The 16,783-nt window shown below is 47.8% G+C and overlaps 1 protein-coding gene across 1 annotated transcript in view; it reads left to right on the top strand.

Moving 5' to 3' along the window:
* Positions 1-16,783, top strand: part of LOC142771739 (uncharacterized) — a 220,436-nt gene that overhangs the window by 141,237 nt on the left and 62,416 nt on the right. The window lies entirely within an intron of this gene.

The following is a 16,783-nucleotide window of genomic DNA, read 5'->3' as shown; positions in this document are numbered from 1 at the left end:
TGAGCACACGGGCCTACAGCATTTTCGCCTCCATTGAAAATACAGCCGCCGCAGCCTGGATTCAATCTCGCGACCTGCGGGTCAACAGCAGAGTAACTTATAGCCACTATACCAACGCGGCGGGGCTGGAAATCTATAGTGCTTTAGCACATGGGCACACAACTAAACATCCGTCTCGTGTTGGGGAAAATGAGTTCTATTGCGACTAATAACGAGTTAGTAGCCACCGATTAAGAGCGAAACTAGTGGTTCACAAATGCTCTGTCACCACTTCTTTAACAGCATGAGATTAGGATTTCCGTGTTCTTGACGCCACTGCATTTCTAGACAGGTGAGCATGCTCGAGCGCAGGGCTCTGCATAAAAGAGGGCGAACTTTTGTTGCCTTGATGTGCATTTTGCGTATACACGTTAGGATGAGGACATTTGCGGCCTGTACTACGGTGTGGCAAGCATATTGTCACGACGTCAAAACAGAGGTATGCCGCAGAGATTGAGACACCAGAAGCAGGTCGGTCTTTTTAAAAGAACGCGCAAGCGGTTTTTTTCCCCCCTTCATGGCACACGCACAACTGCATCGTCTTTCTGGCACATGCACAACTGCCATCGTCTTTCTTGAGCAAACACGTGACAATATTGCTCCACATGGCATCTAGTCGGCGTTTTACCACTCTAAGGTGAGAGGAACAGCAGCGACACCCCGCAATCATTGGACGAGTCTAGAGCAAAACAAACTGATACAAAAATGAATATGAAGCGATGTGTTGCTTCTTCCTCTGGCCTCCTGCTTTCGAGGCGTCAAGGTGGGAGCAAGTCAGTTCTCGGAATGCAACATTTGTGACCCTCGGCCACCGTTTTATCGTGTAAAGCCTGAATGGCCTATAAGCTGGTCCACCGAACAATGACGGTCAGATGCGAGTCAGTCAGATCAAGCTATAGTCGCACGAACGACGTAATCGAGGACGGACGAGTCACATGATGCGTCACGTCATTCAGGTCTCTCCGCCGCCAGCTTTCACTCGGCAGGGGATAATTCACGTTACAAGCGAGGATTCGGACATTGATCCCCGAGGATCCTAACAGTGATTTGCGCTTCCGTCTTTTCATGAATTGCTCTGCGCAGACCGAAGCGGGGACGCGAGAACGGGTGGCGTATGGTGACGTCGTATGAGATTTCTGGGGTCGAATCGCGATTTTGTCCGTCGTGTGAAAAGAGCTTAGATGGGTGGACTTCGCGCTCCCCTCAGACCAAGAGGGGACAACTTTCCCTCCTAACAACCTTCAGCCCACGCTGATGCCGATGTACTACGCAATTAATACTTCACTGCTGGTCAGAATCCATGACCTGAATCGCCCAGTAAAATAAAAAAAATTGGCAGCATATCCACGGAGTGAATGATGGAGAGTGGGGCGAAGCATTCGTCCGTCCATTCGTTCTTGCTTTCGTCTGTCCATGCATCCGTCTGTGTGACCGTCAATGCGGCCATCCGCCCGTCTGTGCGGGCGTTCATCCGTGCGTCCGTCCTTGCGTTCGTCCAGGCATCCGCCCCTGCGTCCGTTCATGCGTCCATCCATGCATCTGTCTGTGTGTCCGTTTGTCCATCTATTCAACACTCCAAGTACCACCATCTCGCATCTTTTCATCATATATTCCCCATATAGAAGCACCACCATCCAGCAGACATTCCAAGAACTAAACGAGAGGTGGCACACGCACACTTTTTTACGGCTTGCGCTTCGGGTCTACTTCCCACCTTTAACCACCTCGAGTTCATGGTATATACTAGTTCACTGTATTCGTGACACTGCAGCCCAACGCTCGCTAAACCTTTCTAAAACTAAGGAGGTTCCACCCATCGAGTATAACGTAGCAACCTTTTCCTTTCTAATAGTGCTCAATGTACATGCCAATGGCTGCTAATAGGAAATGAGAGACAGGAGAATTCGGCTTTTACTTTCTTACGGCTTGCACTTCGTATCTACTTCCCACCTTTAACCACCTCGAGTTCATTCATGGTATATACTAGTTCACTGTATTCATAGCACTGTGGCTCAACGCTCGCTAAACCTTTCTAAAACTAAGGAGGTTACACCCAGCGAGTATAACGTAGCAACCCTTTCTTCAAAGATAGTGCTCAATGTACATGCCAATGGCTGCTAATGGGGAGTGAGAGACAGGAGCATTCGGCTGTTAGTTAACGCGCACGCCGCGAACTTTTTGTTGTTCAACAAAGCACAGGAGAAATCTCTCACCAGCATCACCTTGCAGGTCGAAATGTAACACTTGTTACACATACGACTACGAGGAACGTACGGGTGCCGCTTTAAGAAGCTTTCTTAGGAAAACTGAAAAAAATAATGTAAGGTCCATCGTTAATGCGACGGCCTGAATAGTAGAGTACCTAGTACTCTAAATCGTTAACCACTTTTTCCAAACACAAAAAAAGTCCACGCATATCCACGAAGTGATTTTGATGATGGGATGAAGCAACATGTATGTGATCATAAATAGTTGCGTTCTATTTTCTTCTGGTTAACAGCCTTTTATTTTGTTCGTGTTAACCTTTTGTTGTGCCATATGCATTGATTGATGGGCGTCTACATGTGGACGTTTTCCGGTGTTAATCAGATTCCTAATACTCTTTTAGAAATATGCGCCAGTATTCTGCGTTGTCTCATTTCACTTGATATAAGCGAGACAAAAATATTTTTGTATAATTGGTTAGTGAGCAAGAAGAGTCGGTCAAATCCTCCCGTCCAGATATATCGAACAGATTCACTATCTCCAGTAGAGGAATACCGAAGGCAGTAGTAGCTCACGGGATCCAAACTGAACTTCAAGAGCACCGCTTTTCGAATCGGTATATATAGGCAAGATAGAAACAGCCCCCTTGTTTTCAGGATCATTTGGTAACAAAATACTAGTCACAAAGTGGCTAGTATTTCTGCCTCAGCATTTGATTCATTGGTTTTTCTTTCAAACGCAAAACATGTCTGTTAACGGTGAGCATTCATTTAACGCACTACTTCACAGAAATGTCGTAATTTTAGATGTGCCACGAGGTCCTTCCGCGTGAGTTAATAAAACTCCATTCTGGAGTGGCTAGCGATCGTTCGCTCAGATTTTGGATCTTGCCGTTGAAGTGTGCCCCGTCACGGCGCTGGACTTAATTGAAGGCAAAAATTTTGTACTACTATGTGTGAGTTCTGACTTCGGTTTGTCGGCGAGCTGAGGTGCATTTTACTTGAACGTTCACCTGCCTTGGACTGAGTTTTTAACCTGGTGTCAGAAATATAACGCGGAGAAGTAGAACGTCAAGATGACCCACATACTACTTACACTCCCGTTACGAATGCGTGTTTATTTTGGCCTTTCTTCTGGATATACGTCTTCTGATGGGACAGTTAAGTGAACAATGATTGCTTTCGACAAGTATTTTCGCTATCATCGTCTCGTCGACCAGAACAAAATAACGTGAAATAAAAAAAACTGTAAAACATGGCACATGCAAACAATAAATGTACTGGCGCTCTTATCTCGTTTTATTTCAATATTTTGCTACTACGTCACGCTGTGTTTGTGGTGTGGGTCCAGCAATTTGTCCAACGCATGGATGTTCCCTTTCATAAAAATGACGGATGTTCGTATAGGGATAATCTCGTTGCTTCAAAGGCATCTTTAAGATGTCACAGGAGTTTCCTGGAATTCTGAAAGTACTTCTTGTTGGCAAGTTGGTGCTTATATTAGTTACGCATGCTTGATTGTGCTAAAAACGCATTTCGTGAAACAGGGCGCAAAAAGAATAAAGATTAGCGCCATGATACTATCTGTTTAAAGGGCCCCTAAACGTCCTCTGAAAGTACATAGACCGAACACATTATTCTTTCCCGACATCGCCAGTCCTTCCAGCATAACTACTGCCGTCAAGGTTGCCCCACGTGACCTCATGAAGAAATGAGCTCTCGAATGGTCCATATACGGAGAATATACGTTGCGAATTGTATCCTATACCCTGCTTCGACATGTTGTTGCACGGCCGTTCTACCTCGTGCCTCATGTCTAAAAGCGTGATCGAGGGATTTCAACTCATTCTGTGCACTTCAACGAGGAAAGCGGCGATAACTGCGTGTATCTCGCTCGGAAGGCGCACTCAGTTACTTAACATTTGGGATTTTACGTCCCAAAACCACAAGATGGTTAGGAGAGTTGCTTTAGTGGAGGGCTCCAGAAGTTTGACCGACGGTTGTTCTGACATCGCCGAGTACACGGGCCTCTACCGCTTCGCCTCCATGAAAATGCGACCGCCCTGGCCGGGAACGAACCCGTGACCTTTGGGTCAGTGGCCGAGCACCGCAGCCACTTATCCACCGAGGAGCACGAAAGGTAAACTCACGACAAGCTCAGCAGTTAGTGGTGATTTTGTCCATGCGTTTTATGGAGACTTGAGCGGCAAGGACGAACTATCACCTCTATAGGAAAAGTAGTGAAGGCGAGAAACAAACCGCTCTCTCGTCTTTCAACTCAGAGTGATTTAGAGGCAGATCAAGGTCATTACAACAAGCATAGAGAGAAAAAAAAATCGCTATATATGCACGGAGGGAACGATGATGAGGGGCGAAGCGTCCGTTCGTTCGGACGGATATGGACAGTCGGACAGAGGCACGGAGGGATGACCGGACTGATGGACGCATAGACAGACGCACGTACGCATGGACGGACGGGTGAACGGACGCACGCACGGATATTTGTACACACGGGTGGACAGATGGGTGCTTCGAGCCACTCTCCGACCTCTCTGCCTTCTAATAAATTCTCACTCAATTCACGAGCCACTCATCATCATCCGGTCCATGGAGTAGTACGGTGCCAACACAACGCGCGAGCTGAAAACCCCGCGCGAAAGGGGTAGGCACTCTGGATTTCCATAGTATATATACATATATGCCACATATACAGGGCGATTCAAGAACTGTTGGCTACATTATTTAAAAATATCAGAAAGGAGGCTTTTGCGCGTACCTGCGGCATTCCCTTTACCTTGGCAGGAGACATCTTCAGGTGTAACTGAACATAATTACGGCAGTAATCATAGAAAGCAAAGCAATTAACTTTTTAACCTGGGACAATAGCCGATTGGAGTCCAATGGAAGAATTAAAGTCTTCCCTACGAATAGTCCACAGCCACATTGAAATTTTGGAATTGCAGCCTCTGGTAATCACCACGGAACAATGAAATCTGGATCCTTTAGCTGGCGAAATCGAAACCGACGCACGAAACAGTGCACCTACTACTCACTTCGAAAACGACCTCAATGACAGCACAGTTTACCTCGTCGTTATCAGCAGTCAATCTAGACATTTCCCTTCGCGGCAGCCTATCGGCTCATCAAGGCTCGTTTATTCTTCTCCCTTAATTCGAGGGAAACAGTGTCGTCGTTGAGGGCGTTGTCGAAGTGAGTGGTAGATGCACTGCTGGGTGCGTCGGTTTTGGTTTCGCTTGTTGAATCAGACGGATTTCATCGCTTTGCGGTGATTACCAGTGGCCGCCTTTCCCAAATTTCTAAGTGGCTTTAGACTATTCATAGTAAAAACTTCAATTTCCACTTTGGACTGTACTGGATATTTCTACTCGTTGAATTGGTACTCGCCTTAATTTATACATTTGTTACCAAAAGCGCAGCAACAGATGCCTTTTTCCACAGGCAAGGAAACGCAGCAGGGAGCACGTAGATGCCTCCTTTCTGTAATTTTTAAACACTATTGGAGACATTTCTTGATATATCCTGTATATGTACTCACAGACTTCCTTCTTGGCGACTTTTCTGCAGCAGGTTTGTCTGATTACTAGGGAACAAGAAGTAGAGGAAGAAGAAGACTGAACGAGGACGCACCGTCATGGCAGACAAGCCCGATACGAAAAGCCCTTCTCGTTCTGGGAGGTCGTCGTCCCCGGCGGAGGCGGCCGGCAGCGAAGCGGCCTTGAAGCGAGGCGCCGGCTCACCGCGCAGAAAGGCGACGTCATCGTCGCCTTCCAAGAGCCGCGGCTCGCCAGCCAGGAAAAGCCGTTCGTCTTCACCGTCGCCGGCAAGGTCCATCACCGGTAGCCCCTCGAGGCGTCGACGGAAGACGAGCCCGCCGTCTTCCCCGAGGTCGAAGTCACCTAAGTCGTCGTCGCCCAGGCTGTCGTCCCGGTCTCCGCGGGCCAAGGTCAGTGGTAGCAAGGGGGCATCTCCCACTGGCAAGTTGGGGAAACGCTTCAAGTCTAGGATCAACGCGGCCATTCATCACGATCGGGAACGGCGCAGCAGGATCTACCAGTGGTTCAAGGGGTGAGATTGTGCTTGATTGTGTTGCTTTCTCAAACCCGGTAAATGACCCTAAAAATCTCCTTAAATGCAAAGAACCACCGCCTTTTCCTCCTAGCGTTTTCCATCTTATCGGCACAACTCGTGACGCCAACAGTCTCTTCACGTGACTTTATGACAGAAAAACTCTAGATTGGTCCATGTGCGAGTGATATCTAGCCTGCTTTGCCATTCATCGTTGTACGATGTCTCGATACTTCGTGCCTTAGTCCTCTTTGCCCGAATCGGCACCTCGTTCTGATTACTGCATTGAAGGGCCCCTGCAACACTTTTTGAGCATGAAAACGCTGCCGATCGGTAGTAGAGGCTCCCATATTATAGCGCAGCACACGGTCTGGAATAAAAAAAAAATATCAAGGTCAGCTAAAAGTTGCTTTCTCTTCTTCTCTCGACAAATGACAGAAGACACTCAAGAATCCTACGTAGCAAGCCCATCTGTCAGCCATTGGCTGATTTGAACATGGCGCGCTTGGTCCTACAGGGAAGACCGCGGGAGGACGTCACTTGTCCACGCGTGCGCCCGCGATCACACTGAAGAAGCCGTGCATTCAAATAAAAAAAAATTATTCAAGGTGACGAGGCGCATGCTACGTAGTTTCTTTGCCCCTGTAATCCCTCCCTGCTTAGTTTCCAGCGCTTTCGTCAGGACACGAGAATGCGACTGCAGCATGCGACAAATCTTTGTAAATCCACTCCCACTGGACGGATTCTTGAAATTTTTGCAGCGTTGACTTCGTAAGACAATAAGCTCTTCCAGTGAAGTAATTCTATGGTTACTTGAAAAGGTGTTTCAGGGCCCCTTTAATGAGTCATTTATCGAGAGCTTACTTCACCTCATTTAGTGACCGCTAGAACACCTTTCCCGCCTGCTTGTAACCGTTGCTTCGACTTTAGCCTCGCAGGACAGAAGGGATCTCCTCGAGGAGGCAGTTCGCCTCGACTAAGGCACAGCGGTCATAGCAGGGCCAGTCCTGGCTTCATGTCACCGTTCAAGTCCGGCAGCGTGCGTCGTAGCCACACGGGGGTGAGCTCCGACAATGTTTATGGGTGCTACTCTTGCTGCTAATAATAATAATAATAATAATAATAATAATAATAATAATAATAATAAGATTAATAATAATAATACTATCATAGACAAGAGGTCTGTCCAAGCCAAAAGGTGGCTTGCGTGACTAGACCTATCACACCGTCAAGCGACAGATTGCGTGCATAAATGTATACTAAGATTGTTGCATACAACCAGAGGTGCAAAGAAATGGTTGGTTAATATTCGTCTTGAAGAGTACAGTGCGACAGCGTGATTGGCCCTTGCGCGCCTAACCTTCTGAACTGCTCCTCTGCTTCGGTAATCGGTGCACGCCTCAACCGTGCCGTTAAGAAACGTGCGACTGTGCGCGTAACATCGGCCGTTTTAAATTATGACGCTCGCTCGCTGAATATCGTGCCGACCAATTGTGTCCTTGCGATATCCCTTGACAGCGCAGCTTTGGCCAACTGGGTTTGTCCTATGCGCCATCTCCTGTCGCTGACAAGGGCTCTCGCAAGTGGTGCCCCGTCCTCGGACTCCTGTGACCGTGTTTCATCTTTCCTATCTCTTCTGTGGTTGCTCGCTGTCCTTGCGCATCTCTCTCTCTCTCTCTCTACCTTTAATCCTATTCTTTTAATCGCTCCTCACCCCCTTTCCTTGTCTTGAATATTCGTCTTGAAGAGTACAGTGCGACAGCGTGATTGGCCCTTGCGCGCATAACCTTCTGAACTGCTCCTCTGCTTCGGTAATCGGTGCACGCCTCAACCGTGCCGTTAAGAAACGTGCGACTGTGCGCGTAACATCGGCCGTTTTAAATTAAATATCGTGCCGACCAATTGTGCCCTTGCGATATCCCACGACAGCGCAGCTTTGGCCGACTGGGTTTGTCCTATGCGCCATCTCCTGTCGCTGACAAGGGCTCTCGCAAGTGGTGCCCCGTCCTCGGACTCCTGTGACCGTGTTTCATCTTTTCTATCTCTTCTGTGGTTGCTCGCTGTCCTTGCGCATCTCTCTCTCTCTCTCTCTCTAGCTTTAATCCTTTTCTTTTAATCGCTCCTCACCCCCTTTCCTTGTCTTGAATATTCGTCTTGAAGAGTACAGTGCGACAGCGTGATTGGCCCTTGCGCGCATAACCTTCTGAACTGCTCCTCTGCTTCGGTAATCGGTGCACGCCTCAACCGTGCCGTTAAGAAACGTGCGACTGTGCCCGTAATATCGGCCGTTTTAAATTATGGCGCTCGCTCGCTGAATATCGCGCCTACCAATTGTGCCCTTGCGATATCCCATGACAGCGCAGCTTTGGCCAACTGGGTTTGTCCTACGCGCCATCTCCTGTCGCTGACAAGGGCTCTCGCAAAAGGTGCCCGGTCCTCGGACTCCTGTGACCGTGTTTCATCTTTCCTATCTCTTCTGCGGTTGCTCGCTGTCCTTGCGCATCTCTCTCTCTCTCTCTAACTTTAATCCTATTCTTTTAATCGCTCCTCACCCCCTTTCCTTGTCTTGAATATTCGTCTTGAAGAGTGCAGTGCGACAGCGTGATTGGCCCTTGCGCGCATAACCTTCTGAACTGCTCCTCTGCTTCGGTAATCGGTGCACGCCTCAACCGTGCCGTTAAGAAACGTGCGACTGTGCGCGTAACATCGGCCGTTTTAAATTAAAAATCGTGCCGACCAATTGTGCCCTTGCGATATCCCACGACAGCGCAGCTTTGGCCGACTGGGTTTGTCCTATGCGCCATCTCCTGTCGCTGACAAGGGCTCTCGCAAGTGGTGCCCCGTCCTCGGACTCCTGTGACCGTGTTTCATCTTTCCTATCTCTTCTGTGGTTGCTCGCTGTCCTTGCGCATCTCTCTCTCTCTCTCTACCTTTAATCCTATTCTTTTAATCTCTCCTCACCCCCTTTCCTTGTCAGCTACTGTTGAGGTGTCGCACCAAATGCAGACAGTTACGGGGCTCACTTTTCTCTTCTTTTACCTTTTATAACCACAATCTCTATCTCAAAGTATGAACGCTTTTTGCAAGCACAATTATCCCGCCCACTGCGTCATAATTACTCTTTTCGCGAACCAGCGGAGGGCCCACTATACGCATCCGTAAGGCAACACGTGAACCTATACATAATAGTTCGATTTGTTGATGCTTTTGTTGTTCATGACGATTGAATACGTCTGAGGACTTTGGAATTATTAAGCCTTTAAAACACCTTCTTGTTTCGCAACTCAGATGTTTTCACACCAGGCGTGTTTGTATACGCTTCTGCCATGCTATAAAATGCGCTACGGAGGCTTTATCCACGACATGACAATCGTAATGTTGTTGTTTTCTTTTTTTAGGAGCGAAGGTACTTTGGTTTTCATGAAATCCGTTGATGCCTTTACCGTATAGTTTTCCGTTGGACCTGAAACATATGGGTTTTATGTGTCTGCGCCATACACATAGCTATAATAGTGCGAATATAAGTTTAAAGTAGACCATATACTGTTTCTGTTCACCTGTGTGTCCGTTCGTCCGTGCATCCGTCCGTCTATTCGTTCGTAGGTACATCCGTCCACACATCTGCATATATTAGTCGGCAGCATCAACGTAGACGTTATGTAATTCGGGGCTTTGCTTCGCTCCATCATCTAGCACTCACTTCACGGAATTGCGCTATTTGTTTTCCGAATTAGTTTTAAAAGATAGCGTGAATATTTCCTGCAAGTGATCTCGAGGCTTTGTTGAAGACTGTAAAATTATGGACTCAGTATGTGGCTCGAATGATTTGAGCCCTTGATGGGCATAACGGAATCATAACGGCTATGTAAATTGCGTTGTTTCTCACCTCTGTCGGTACTGTTTATGTATTGTGTTATTACTGTATAATATGCTAGTGAAAGTAACAAAAAATTCGTGAGTGTGTGGTAGAAAACTGTGCTTCGTAAAGAAGACGGCTTGTGTTCGATTCTTACTCAGACCCAAAGTTCTGTATATTTGTTATTTTATTTGCTATTTCCTCGATTTTTCGTCCGTGCACAAAATGATTTTTTTACTCGCAACCAACGACGCAGGAATATCTGCGAAAGGAGCGTCTTAACGCTATCGCGATAAAAGAAAGTGCTACCCTGCAACCCATCTACGACAACTTTAAACACATTAACGAGGAATAATAACGATTATGATGAAGGCGGAAGATGAAGATAAGGATAGAGCAGACGGCTACTACAGCAATACTACTACCACTACAACTAATATAGTAGTGCAACGATAATCGTTGGAGCGCTCCACTTCGGTAACCCTCATTGTCAGATCGCGGTTCGGGACGGCAACTGCAAGATGCTAATATTACCGTTGATGCAGAGCCCGAGCCGCAGCGCACGGGAGCACGCATCTTCTCGAAGCAAGTACGGCAGTGGCACTCTCCTGGCCCTGGTGGTGGTCGCGTTTCTCGTGGCCGCGATTATCTTAGCGACGGCGCGCTATCTGCGACATCACGCGGCTTCAACCCTGCACCAATGCGTCGGCGAGACGTGCCACCGCTACGAGGAGCTGCTGTCCAACGCCATGGACCCCGAGGCACACCCCTGCGACAACTTCTACGCGCACGTGTGTGGAACTTGGATCAAGACCGCCAGGAAGCCCGTCTACGAGGTGAATAGACAGTTTTAGTTTACGGTTAGCATGATAGCGGATGTTAAGCGAATGGCGTTACCGTGCAGCAATCGTTCGTTGTGGACAGCGTCTTATAGTTAAGCGCGATAGCGTTTACGTGGTTTACGTGCCCTAGCTGGGACGGTGGCGCCACCTATCGAATGGCTAATAAGCTATAGACCGTTAAAAGGAAAAGCACACGACAATGCCTGCCTATGCCACCACGTGAACCATTGTTACAAGTTTATTTTACTACTAATAAAAGCAAATAAGTATGAACCACGCACCAAACCCGAAAAAAAGTTGCCGTTTTGTTTACATCGATCTTGTAGTTAGGCCTAGACGCGTTAGAAATGGAAAGCTATCTCAAAAATCACGCCAACTTATCCGTGATACTCGGTCATCGAAGTTAACTGAAGGCAAGCGAAGCCACTTTAAACAGTCTTTTGCTGCTAATAAGGTGAATTTCTCAACAACTATGCCAAAATCACTTCGAAGCGGCCCTCCGAGAGCACCGCCATGTTTACGTACACTACGTGCACTTATGCAACCACGGTAACCTTAAATCTGAAAAATACCGCGCGTATGGTAAGCGGCACGGGCAACGTACGAGTCTGCGCATGCGCACTTCGATTCCGGTATCACGGTACTCCTGGTATCTCGGTAAGCCCGGTATACTATAACTGTCTAATGTTGCGTACGGAACGCGGTAGGAATAGCGTCGAAAGTTGGGCGAGTTTCAGTAAAATCGTGTGAAGAATTGCACAAGGCTCAAAAAAAAGAAAGAAAAAAAAAGACACAGGAGTTCGTGTTCCTGCGTTTCACTAGCCAGGTCCATTAAAGTCCTTAACTTTTTATTGCGGTGTTATACGTTGACAGTATTTTTTTTATTTCCGCTATTCCGATATCGCAAAGGAGTTGTGTAATGCCGAACGGCATTAGTCACAGCCGCTGCCAAGCCAAAGGTGGCGCGTGGTCTGAATAGGCTCGCGCACTCACCGCCTTGCCGCTTCAACAAACCCGCTTAACCATATTGCCTCCAGTGCGTTCGAGCCTTTTAACTGCGCATGCATTTCTTAGTCGGGCTATGTCAGGCGTCCGTCGGAATCCGTCTACCACGCTGTCCGATAGCAACAGCTGCGTGTGCGGGCGCTTATCTTTGCCCCTGGCGACCGGAGCATGATGTGCGAGAGTGAGTAGGAGAAGGTAGGTGCAGTGCTTCGCCACTCCTTCTCTCGCCATTCGCTCTCTCTCGTCTTTGCGCCTAACTTGGTCATCTGCTCACGCCTCACTCTCACAGCTCGCTGGCTGGGCGCCTCTTAAGAACATTCGGAAATGTGTGCCGGAGACGCCGCTCTGAAACGCCAACGCCGAGCGAAGAACGTTGTTTTTTTGTTCATTTCATTAATTTTTTAATCGTGCATGCTAGCTAGTAGAGCTGGAAACGTATACCCCGTTTCTCACGCCAAAAAATGCCACGGACAGCGAACGGTGTTTTTGGCTACACGGTGCACACACGCACGGATGTACAGAGGAAGGGACACATTATGTGATCATGTATTTCGTGCTGTCATCTACTCGATTGATGTACACATTAAGTCGGTTTTTGGACACAAGTGTTCTCGTCTTGTGTTGATCCCCGGACCACGACAAATTTTTCAGCAGCTAAGAAGCCTCTGTTTCTAAGAAAACCGCATGGATTTCCTTGTGGCCTCGTACCAACAATGGGTGGTTGTCCAATTTCCTATAGCCCCTCAGCCACATTTCGTGTCTCCACAGAACTAATTTTGCAATATTCATTGTGTTGTGGTCTTCCTTTCTAGGTGTTATCTTCACCTAATAGTTGCCCGTTGAATGCAAGAAACACTTCCCTGACTTGAAAACCCACTTCGGCTGAAACTACACCAGCTGGCACTATGCATCACTCTCAAAAAGCTCCTTCTATATTGGTCTAAATACTACAAGTTTTCAAAACGGGCCACTGCTTGTGGGGCCCTGAGAAATACCCTGGTTCACTCGTGCCACCACGCGGTCGCAAGCTGCTAACGTTGCAAGTAGAATGAGTGGCTACCTGGATTGCTGGCTGTCTCGGTTCACTGCAACTCTTTTGCGTGAAGTAAGGTCCACGAAGGAACGCATCCACCCCAGCATTAAATTGTTTTAGACTTTGGTGATTCCGTATGTGGATTGTTTCACGAGGCATTAAGAAGTCTGCTGGACGACCGTGGTTCCATGTGCACGGGCGCTGTGGTATTCTTGGCCGCCAACAAGCTGAGCTTTATGTGCAAGAAAGTAAATGAAGAGGATAAAGGGAGGAAATGTTATGTAAACAAAATACACACATTTCCATGAAGTGAGTGATGTCGAGTGGGTGAAGCAAGGCCCAAATCTCCGTGACGTCTGCGATGAAGTACGAACGAATGCACGGACGGAGGGACGCAGGAGATTATCATGTATTGTGGTTTCATATAGTCGATTGATGTATACATAAAGTCGTTTTTTGGAGGGGGCAAAGCTTCTAAGGTGTGGCTTCTTCCTTCTCCTGTAGCAGTATGTATTTAGCAATCTATTGTTTATGAATTGCTCAATAGATGGCGTTGGATGTATACGTCCTTGGAAATATTCTCATTAGATGGCGTTAGATGTTTTCGTATAGTCGACGATTTTGTACAGTTGACGGATGGACGAGAGTAGGGACGGACGGACAGACAACAAGCGTCCACACCTGGTACCTCGAAGGGTGCACCTCGCTCCTGGAAGCTGTCTGCAGGTGCGAGGTCATATACAAGATACCGAATACTTGTGAACACCTGCATTTTGGAGGTACTTACCTATGAAGCAAAAAAAAATTGCCCGCAGCTTCCCTCGGGGGAACACTGAGGAGGATGCGGACCATATAATTGGTTAACGGGGTGTTAAAGTGCGACTTACTTGGGTCGATGGCTAAATTGGTTAACGTGGTTGTGAAATGTGGTGTTAAATTGCGACTTACTTGGGTCGATGGCTAAATTGCTTAACGTGGTTGTAGGAGGGGGTGTTAAATGAGTGAACACGTACACACGTATGCGAAAGGGCGGCGCTGGTCGAAGGGACGTCGATCATTGTGTTTGTGGATTCGTTGGAATTCATTTCACCGTGACCTTAGACGTCGACGCGCTGTACAAACCAACCGACGAGCGGCAACTGAGCGAGCGAGCGCCGACCTTGAGTATATATACAGCACGACGGCGCATGCACTGTCAGCTGTTGAATGTTCTCGAAGCGCGACGCCACATGCGCGTCCACTGGAGAATCAGGAGAATTGTAGATGTCGAACGCGGTGTGTAGAGGAGGAAGGGTGCGCAGATGGTGGAGGAGTGAAGCGCGCGCGGTGTGTAGAGGAGGAAGGGATGCACAGATGGTAAAAGAGTGGGCGACGGCGCGACGGCGCATGCGCGCGCGTCAGCTGTCGAATGTTCGAGAAGCGGTGCGGACGGCGCGGACGGCGCACTACAAGGCGCGAGTATAAGATGCTCCGCATCTAAAAAAAATGCCCCCACTTCCCCGAAAGGAATCGTGAGGAAATGCGGAGGCATTGCGTAGCGTCCATAACGGCCAATAAGACCGTTCGCCGCACGTGGCGTTTTTCTGTCGCGAGAAACGCGGTAAGCGCTTCAAGCTCTGGTAGCTAGCGTGCACGGTTAAAAAATACTATAAAGTGAACAAAACAAACAACGTTCTCGGCTCAGCGTCGGTGTTTCACAGCGGCATCTCGAGCACAGGTTTCCGGATGTTCTTGAGTGGCACCCAGCCAACGAACGGTCGTGTGCGAAGCGCGAGCAGACGAGAAAATGGGGCGTAGGTAGGAGAGAGAGTTAGCTATGAGAGAAGTAGTGGCGAAGCGCTGCACCTGCGTACCCTCTATACGCTATATCGCACCACATGCCCCGGTTGCTACCGGTGAGGATGAGCGCACGCTCTCGCAGCTGTTCCTATGGGAGAGAGTGGTGAACGAATCCATACGGACGCTTGACATAGCCGGACTAAGAAATGCATTCGCATTTAAAACCTAGAGGCTTACAAAGAAGGTCCAGCTGAAATTGAGGATGACGCAGCGAGCGATTGAAAGTAAAATATGTGTAACCTTAAGAGACAAGAAAAGAGAAGAATGGGTCAAGAAACAGACCGGGATGAAGGATATGCTAGTTGAATTCAAGAAGTGGACATTGTCCGGGTACGTGGTGTGTAGGCAGGATAACCGCTGGTCATTAAGAGTAACTGACCGCCCAGAGAAGGCAAGCGCGGGGCCTGGTGTTACTCGCCCTGGCTACTGTACTGAGCGTGGTCAAGGCAAGGTTTGCCAGTGACTCGACGCGACACAATATGCTCTGACCATCACAACATCATCACAACATGGCAGGTCAACTGGGAACGGTTCCTGGTGGAGATCGCGAAGCGCACAGCTGACCTTAATCCGCTCGTCGGCGCAAACCAGCGGCCGGTGGACAAGGCGGTAACCTACATCAAGGCCTGCCTGTCCCCTTTGGAGCGAGACAACATGCCCGAGGTGCGCGCCGCACTGGCGGCGGCGCGAATCGTGTGGCCCCAGGACGCCTCCAGGACAGACTTCCTGTACAGCATGTTCTACATGTCTCGTCGCGTCTTTCAGCCGGTGTTCCTCACGATCGATGTGACCATAATGGAAGGGCCTCGGACGCTTCTTTTGTCGATCGGAAACCAGGTACGCCTGAAACTCGATATAGCGGACACCTATGTAACGAGATATCGGTTAAAGCAAACCAGATACAACACTTTATTGATCCCACTTTTTCAGTAACGTTTGTAGTTTTGCAGCAAAATTCTCACTTATGAATGAACACTCCAACATGACAAACGACCATTAGGCAGTATAGCAACTGAAGCGTGATTGTTGCACCGCAAATTCGGTTAATTGAGTTTTTCGTGGTTGATATATAAGGTTATCACGTGACTGAAAAAAAGTCACATGGTACATATAGAATAGCTAAGTGACGTATAACGATGTAAAGTCTGCACGTAAGAATCAGCCACTGATTTCTGAAAATATTCAAGAAATGATGATGGTAATGTAAAAGAAACTGCTGTAAATAAGGACTCATGCATTAGAAGTGATAAACCAATACCTTCATGCTATGACTGCCTTTGTTATTTTAGCTGTACGTAGTAAATAAACTCCGTATTGTGTGTCAGAAAATTTTCTCGAACAAGACACTTACCTTTCAGACAAGGTAGCATAGTTTTTGCACTTATGGTATTCCGGTAAAGGCCAGGGCGTTGCTGTATTGCCAACGAAAGCGGACAGGAGCCCAATGTAGCGACACCATGTGACTCTTCTTCTAACCACAATTACATGACTGCCATAAAATGAACACGTTTTATTGCTGTCGAAAAGGGTTCCTGAAAAGGAGGATACAAAAATAAAATAATATGAAAGGGCGACATGTTCCTAAATATTTTTGGTCACAGCACCAACAGTTGTAATCGTATGATTGAAGTAAGCCGGAACAAGACGTGCACCACGTTCTTCTCATAACGCTCTCGGCAGCTCTGTATTTTCCAAACGCAGATGTCTCCAACACGTGACCCAAAGGCCACATGGACCCCGCGACTTCACGAGGACTTAGATATTTGTGCTTTTATTTAAATGATACTTCCAGTGACTGCTCACTTATTGCGATTTATAGCGTTCTGTTCAGGTAAGCTAGAGAAATGGGAATGTTCTCGAGCTTTTTTTTTTTCTTGGG

This window comes from Rhipicephalus microplus, chromosome 9, assembly GCF_043290135.1.
Source record: "Rhipicephalus microplus isolate Deutch F79 chromosome 9, USDA_Rmic, whole genome shotgun sequence".
NCBI classification, from domain to species: domain Eukaryota; kingdom Metazoa; phylum Arthropoda; class Arachnida; order Ixodida; family Ixodidae; genus Rhipicephalus; species Rhipicephalus microplus.
The sequence above is the reverse complement of the archived record's forward strand: the minus strand, read 5'-3'. Positions and strand labels throughout refer to the sequence as shown.